Source organism: Petaurus breviceps, unplaced genomic scaffold, assembly GCF_028583685.1.
Source record: "Petaurus breviceps papuanus isolate PSGF00001 unplaced genomic scaffold, PetGlider_PUasm1.0 37, whole genome shotgun sequence".
Taxonomy (NCBI): Eukaryota; Metazoa; Chordata; class Mammalia; order Diprotodontia; family Petauridae; genus Petaurus; species Petaurus breviceps.
In genome coordinates, this window is record NW_027186296.1 from 29,597,554 (window position 1) to 29,605,991 (window position 8,438).

The 8,438-nt window shown below is 38.6% G+C and overlaps 1 pseudogene; it reads left to right on the plus strand.

Annotated features, from left to right (window-relative positions):
• Positions 1-1,084: 1,084 nt before the first annotated feature.
• On the plus strand, positions 1,085-2,351 carry LOC138168515 (eukaryotic translation initiation factor 3 subunit F-like; annotated as a pseudogene).
• The last annotated feature ends 6,087 nt before the right edge of the window (positions 2,352-8,438 follow it).

Below are 8,438 nucleotides of genomic sequence, written 5' to 3' on the forward strand. Positions count from 1 at the left end.
GAGATATTCCCAAGTGCGAAGGTCCAGCCACTACTGAAAGTTTCAGGATGGGACAGCAGCTGAGGTATGGAGGTAAAGTGTGGAGTGTCAGAATCAGAGCTAGGAAAGGAAGAAAAGAACAGATATAGGAGATCAGAATCCAGGATTTGATTTTTACAGGCAGAGCAATGAAGGTGGAAGATAGGGTTACCTGTGCTTCTTCTACCGCTCATGGAAAGCATCTCCAGTTGATATAATCTGAAGTCTGAAAGAAGAGGAGAAGAAAGAGGTAGGGATGGATTCACTCCCTTTTTAAAGGTCCCCTGAGTCCTATCTCAGGGGGCAATAGGGAGATTCTTTGTCATCTCAAATTGCAAGAGTACTGAGTCACACTTTGGTCACCAGGAAACATCTAGGAAGCACCTGAAAGTTCTCAAGTGCTTGGGGGCAGCTAGGTGGCACAGTGAATAAAGCACCCCAGCCCTGGAGTCAGGAGGACCTGAGTTCAAATTTGACCTCAGACACTTGACACATTTACTAGCTGTATGACTTTGGGCAAGTCACTTAACCCCAATTGCCCTCCAAAAAGGAAAAAAAAAAAGAGCCCAAGTGCTGAATCCGTTTATGTAGTGAAAATCAGGAAGGGCAACTTTGCACGTCCCCTTTTCAATCCCAGGTTACATTTGTGTGAACTGAAGAAGAGCGAAGTGAAAAGAACCAGGAGAACAATGTATATAATGACTACAGCAATGTGAAGGTAAATCACTTTGAAGGATATAAAAACTCTGGTCAATGGAATCATGACTTTAGAAGATTGATGATGCAGCCTGCTTCTCTCCTCTTGGCGAAGAGGATATATTATTAGAGACATATATTATCAGAAACAGTCAATGTACTAATTAATTTTTCTTGGTTATACTTATTTATTACAAGGGTTTCCCATTACTTAACAGTATACATTGGGTCTTTAATAAATACTCAGTTGCTTGATAATTAAATAGTAGGAAATAAGATGGAATAAAATAGGTGGAGTGGGTTATGGTTTAAGCCCCTATAGATATACCCATCATTGAAAAAAGTAAAGTGGCTTTCTTGATTCGGCAACATGGTGGCTGCTACAGCAGCCTCGGGCTCCTCTCCGACTTCGACTCCCGCCCCGACCCCAACCCCGACGTCTACACCGGATTCCTCCCCGGCCCCGGCTCAGGCCCAGGGCCAGGCCCCGGTTTCGGTGCCTCCGCAGGCTGTCCCGACCCCGGCTCGGGCGCCGGCCCCCTCGGGCCTGGGATCCCCGGGCCGTTCTCCGGAGGCCGCGTGGTCCAGCTGCACCCGGTCATCCTCACTTCCATCGTGGACAGCTACAGAGTGTTGCAACGAGGGCGCGGACCGCGTCATCGGCACTCTGCTGGGAACAATGACAAACACTCAGTAGAAGTCACCAAGTGCTTTTCAGTGCCACATAATGAGTCTAAGGATGAGGTTGCTGTGGACATGGAATTTGCTAAGAATATGTACGAATTACTCAAGAAGGTCTCTCCAAGTGAGCTTATTCTGGGCTGGTATGCCACAGGCCATGCCATCACAGAACATTCAGTGCTGATTCATGAGTACTACAGCCGGGAGGCCCATAGCCCCATTCACCTCACTGTGGACACCAGCCTCCAGAATGGGCCCATGAGCATCAAAGTCTATGTCAGTGCTTCCATGGGTGTTCCTGGAAAAACAATGGGGGTGATGTTCACTTCACTGACAGTGAAATATGCCTACCACGATACTCAGCAAATTGGAATTGACCTGATCATGAAGACATGTTTCAGCCCCAACCTTGTGATTGGCCTTTCAAGTGATCTGCAGCAAGTTGGTGGTGCATCAGCCTGGATCCAGGATGCTCTAAGCACAGTGTTGCAATATGCTGAGGCTGTGCTGTCCGGAAAGGTGTCAGCTGACAACACCGTGGACTGCTTCCTGATGGGCCTGGTTAGCCAAGTTCCCAAGATTGCCCCTGAGGACTTGGAGACCATGTTGAACAGCAACATCAATGACCTGTTGATGGTGACTTACCTTGCCAACCTAACCCAGTAACAGATTGCTCTCAATAAGAAACTTGTGAGCCTGTGAGGAAACCCAATGAGCAGCAGCTACAGCCAGCAACTCCACCTGATGTGGGTCCTCCCTTGGCCTGACCTACAGGATAGAGCAGAAGAAAAGCAAATTCTCTTCAATCATCACCTTTAAGTTGCCTGTTTCTGTAGATGAGATGTTTATAATTCCAAATAAACCACAGACATCCCTTTTCCCTCTGGGTAAGGGATTGATTGTGACCTTTCCCTTGGGGGAAGAGGATACTTAAAAAAAAAAAAGAAAAAAGTAAAGTGGTGGTTAGGTGGCACAGTGAATAGAGCACTGGCCCTGAAGTCAGGAGGACCTGAGTTCAAATCCAGCCTCAGACACTTAACACTTACTAGCCATGTGACCTTGGGCAAGTCACTTAACCCTAATTGCCCTGCCTTCCTCCCTCCAAAAAGCAAAAAAAACAAAAGTAAAAATGAGCTCAAAAGGGGGAAGACAGTAGACTTCAGATCAGGATAGGCATTATAGATCATCATATATTTGAATAAGTAGTTGTTCAGTAGATTACTGTGCTGTCTATTTCTATCCTTATCCAAATAGGTCACTGTACCATTCTACAGATTACTCAGCTTTCTGATTAGCCACTATTGGTTCCATGGGATCAAATCTGTTACCTGGACAGCCCACTAATTGTCTGACATCTTTTATACACAACTTGCCCTTTTATATGAGAGACTTTCTCCAATTATTTGCTTTAAACACAGTGATTTCTACATTAATAAGTGATAGAATTGATTAATGCTTATTGGATGAACAAAAAGAGAACTAATGAATAAATTAATTTGTCTTATTTTAAAGTTACCCATATGTCAGAATTGTTGGGCTTTCTAAAAAAAATATCACCATTTATATATGTTCAATAGGTAATTATTTGACTTAGGTTGGCCTCTGAACAAGATTAAATTGGTCCTTTGTTTTCTATAACCCTTAACAAAACTTAAAAAGAATTTTCTTTTTTCCCCTCTTACTCAAAAATCTTAACACAGTTCCAAAAAAATCATTTTCTAAATTGGAACTCTATGAATCTGGAAAAATCTATGGATATGTTTTAATGAGAAATGCACTGCCTTAATTGCTTTTTAATTGGTTTAAGCTGATGGTAAAAACATTCATTGATGTTTGTTCAAAAGTTATTGAAACATATTTAGAACAAATTCTCTAAAATGTAGACCATGGTTTTATGCTTTATTGAATAAAATTATTTTTCTTAATGTTAATATGTCTGAAAACATCTAAAATAGAGTTTCATGGTAAATGCCTGTAAGACTTTCAGTTTGCAAATCACTCATCTTGAGTATATTTTGGATAAAAATATAGAAATTATTTCTTAGGAAGAAAGGCAGCAATAGGTGGCAAACTATATGATCTAAACATTTTCAAAATTTCATCTAAATGTATATGTATGTGTGTATATATGTATATACATGTGTGTATAATCTGTATTACCTTTATTAAAGTCTTCCTCTGATACCACAGTGTGGAGGTTACCTTGAGTTCTCATGTCAATAGAATATGAGCTCAATTGGACTATTTCAATAGTCGATGTGGGGAAGAGGAAGAGGGGAACTTCGAGTATAGTGGGATACTGTTTGTCATTTGAGAAATGTTCTAAATAAGTTAAAAGAAGCTCATTAACAAATGCAAGGGCATTAGATGTTGTAATTTATCACCTATAGAAACTAATGAAATTCCTTACTAAGGTATGGGGAAGTTGTCATCTTCATTGACAAGGCATATATACCTACAATAACAAAATCATGGCTATTTAAAGTACTGGGGGTATTCATATGATATCTGTGGTTGTCCTTAGGATTTGGCATTTATGTTTTAACAAAAAAACCCTAGCTTTCTTCAACATAAGCATTTAGGGATCTTGGTAATATTCTTTTTTTTTCTGGAAAACTTTTTATTGTAGGTGGAATGGGTCACAGCTGGACACAGTAAGTTAGATGATTCTAATTTTGTTGCAACATCTAAAACATCGTAGTCTGGAGCTAGTCAGACATATGCCTTCTTCTCTCCATCAGACCTGGCCACATCAATGTCATACAGCTTCTTTACAGCCTGCTTGATCTGATGCTTGTTGGCCTTAATGTCCACAATGAAGACTAGAATGTTGTTGTCCTCAGTCGTCTTCATAGTAGACTCAGTGGTCAAAGGAAACTTAATGATGACATAGTGATCAAGCTAGTTTCTCTGAGGGGCACTTTTCAGAGGGAATTTGGGCTGCCTTAGAAGTCTTAGTGTCTTGGGTTGCCAGAAGGCGAGGGAATGTTTGGATCATCTCCTTTTTGGTCTATGGATACCCTTCAGCACCTCCTTCTTGGCCTTCAAAGCCTTGAACTTGGCTTCTGTCCTGGGGGGGAGGCGGGGGGAGGGGGCAACAGCTTCCTTCTTTGCCTTTGGTGCCATCTTTGTGGGAAGGCCTTGGCAATATTCTTAAATTAATTTTTATATGTCTCCCAAAAAGGACACAGTGAACACAAATACATAGCAAAGTTATTGTTCATATAGTAGTACTGAAATACCAGTAAATAACTTGGGGACTTTGGACATTGAAGATATAGAACAGCATGCAACTTTTCCTAGGGACCAACTTACTCCTTCCTATTCTCAAGCTCATATGCTAAACCTTATGTTCACTTGTGCCCCCTCCCTCCACCATCTTTCTTTTCCTTGCATAAGAAATAGAATTAGAAAATATCGATTCAGGAAAGTGGTACAAGACCAAATCTAATGAGCTGATGCTCCTTGTTTCTCACTTGGTTGCAGTACTTAGAAAATTCTTTGACTTCTGTCTGCCTTGGCCCAGAAAGTTCCCTTGGTAAAACCTTATCAACCTGCAAGATCCCATCAGTCTTTGAACTCTACTTCATTGCTACTAGTTCCTCTGCTCAGAGGGTGGAGTCATGAAGTCCCAAACCTCCATTTAAAGAGGAATCTCAGTTCAGACATCACCCCATTTCTCACCTGTATGCACTGCTTTGGGACTTCTCTGACTTTTCCACTATGCTGCTCAGTTGGTTACCTTCTTTGGCCCCTCCCCCACCCCTTTTGGTTTCCTTTTGTGTATTGTCTTCTCCCATTAGATTGTAAACTCTTTGAAGGTAAGGATTGCCTTTTTTTTGAGGGCTCAGCACAGTGCCTAGCCACATAGTAGGTGTTTAATAAAATTTTACTGATTCAATGGTTGTTATTGCTTCCCAACTGGAGCTGCTGTGATGTCACTAGGACCCAGTGATTAATCATTCTTTCTAGCTAGCTATCCAGTTATGTTACAAACATTTACCTCTGTTGACCTCCCTGCTCTTCACATGCCTTAAGCTGCTGCAGATAATGTTACAAACTCCCTATTCTACAGCATCTCAAACTTCACATTGGCCATTGTTCTTTCTAATTCAGTCACTCCCCCAACCTTTAGAACTGAATCTCTACTTCTGCATATTTGTATCACTAGCAAATTACTTTTTTGGGTATCATTTTGCTTCAAATGTTTAACTAGTGCTTTCTGTTGTGTTCCAAATACAACAGATTTCATTATTATGATCATCAGCCTCAAAGCAACATATTGACAATTTTACATGCAATTCTTTTTTCAGAGGCTCCCTCTTGGCAAAAGATTATATGTATATTTTGGAGACTTCTTACTTCTCTGGCTCATTGTCCCCACCCAGGTGGAGACTGGGAATGTCAATATCTGGCATTCTTACAAAGCTAGTCACCAGCTCCCATTTTAAGTACTTACTCACAAGGTGTAAAACAGGGAAGAGTTTCATTGATAAGGAACACAGAAAAGACTTGCATCTAAGCCCATTGTGATTCAAAAGATTGCTAGTTTATCAACTCTTTCCCTCAGAGATTTTTGCACTTGCTCTGATTTAAAGCATTATTCTTAGTGGCTTTCCAGCAAAGATTTGTTTCTTTTATTTCCTTGCTCTACTGAGAAGTCCCCTCTGTCCATTGGAAAAAAAAATGACATTTTATTTTTTCCCAAATTATATATATCCCACTTGGTCATAGTCCATTATTCTTGTGATATATTGCTGTAATCTCCTTGCTAGTATTTTATTTAAAATTTTTGCATCAATATTCATTAGGGAAATTGGTCTATAGTTTTCCTTTTCTGTTTTCACTCTTCCTGATTTAGGTATCAGTTACCATATTTGTGTCATAAAAGGAATTTGGTAGGATTTCTTCTTCTATTTTTTCCAAATAGTTTATGTAGTATTGAGATTGGCTGTTCTTTAAATGTTTAGTAGAATTTGCTTGTCAATTCATCTGACCCAGGGAGTTTTTTCTTAGGAGTTCATTAATGGCTTATTCAATTTTGTTTTGTGAACATTCAACCATTTCATTTCAATTTTCAGTTTTATTGGTATCTTATTGGGCAAAAGAGCTCTTAATAATTGTTTTAATTTCCTCTTCACTGGTGATGAATTCACCGCTTTCATTTTTGACATTGATGATTTGATTTTCATGTTTCCTTTTTTAAACCAAATTAACCAATGGTTTATCTATTTTATTGACTTTTTTTTATAAAACCAGCTTCTAGTTTTATTTATTAGGTTAATAGCTTTCTTACTTTCAATTTTATCAATCTCTCCTTTGATATTCAATATTTCCAATTTGGTGTTTATTTGGGGATTTTAAATTTTTTTTCTAGTTTTTTTTAGTTGTATGTCCAATTCATTGACTTGCTTGTTCTCTATTTTATTGATATAAATGATTAGAGATATAAAATTTCCCCTAAGTACTGTTTTAGCCATATCCCATAAATTTTGGCATGTGGTCTCATTGTTGTCATTCTTGTTAATGAAATTATTGATTGTTTCTATTATTTGTTCTTTGACCTACTTATTCTTTTTTCCCCAACCTACTTCTTTTTATTTTTTCCTTTTGGAGAGCAATTGGGGTTAATTAATTTGCCCAAGGTTACATGGCTAGTTTTTTTGTGTGTGTATGTTAAGTATCTGAGGCCAGAACCGAACTTGGGTCCTCCTGACTCTGGGCCTGGCACTTTACTCACTGCACTACCTAGCCACCCCATCAACCTACTTATTCTTTAGGATTATGTAATTTGGTTTATAATTTTTAAAATATATCTTTCTGTAGCCCTTTATTGAATTTATTTTTTATTGCATTATGAATTGAAAAGGACACATTTGATATCTCTGCTTTTCTGTATTTGGTTATGAAATTTTTATGCCTTAATACATGGTCAATTTTTGTGTAGGTACTCATGTACTTCTGAGAAAAGGTATATTCTTTTCTATCCCATTCAGTTTTCTCCAGAAAGCTATCATATCTAACTTTTTAGAATTCTTTTTACCTCCTTAACTTCTTTCTCATTTATTTTGTGGTTAGATGTATGTATTTCTGAGAGGGGAAAGTTCAGGCCCCCCACTAGTATAGTCTTATTGTCCATTTCCCTCTGTAACTTATTTAACTTCTCATTTAAAAATCTAGATGCTATACCATTTGGTGCATATATGTTTAGCATTGATATTGCTTCATTGTCTATGATACCTTTTAGCAAGTTATAGTTTCCATTATTATCTTTTAAAATTAGATCTATTTTTGTTTTTGCTTTGTCTGCTACCTTTGATCTTTTTTTTTAACTTCAGCTGAAGCATAATAGATCCTGTTCCAGCCTTTACTTTTACTCTTTGTGTGTCTCTGTGCCTCAAAAGTGTTTCTTATAAATAGCATATTGTAGGATTCTGGTTTTTAATCCATTCTGCTATCCACTTCTGTTTTATGGGTGAGTTCATCCTATCCCTCCTCATGAATGTTTTACTTCTGATCACTTCCTCCCCCAATATGCCCTTTGTTCTATCAGTCTCTCCCCCCCTTCTCTAATTCTCACTATTTTTTACTTCCCTGTGGGGTGAGATAGATTTCTATATCCACATGAATGTGTTTGTTATTCCCTCTTTGAGCCAATTCTGATGAGAATAAGGTTCAAGCATTGCCTGCTACCCACCCTTCCATCTTCCCCTCCACTGTAATATCTCCTTCATGCCTCTTTTATATGAAATAATTTATCCCATTCTATCTCCCCCTTTCCTCTTCTCCCAGTGCAAACTTCTTTTTCACCCATCTCTCAATTTTGTTTTTTTGGATATCATCCCATCATAGTCATCTCACACCCATACCCTCTATCTATGTATACTCCTAATTGCCCTTATAGTGTTAAAATTCTTAAGAGTTACAAATATCTTGCCATGTAGAAATATAAATAGTAATCTTATTGAATCTCTTATGAGATTTCCCTATCTTGTTCCTTCCTTCCTTCCTTCCTTCCTTCCTTCCTTCCTTCCTTCCTTCCT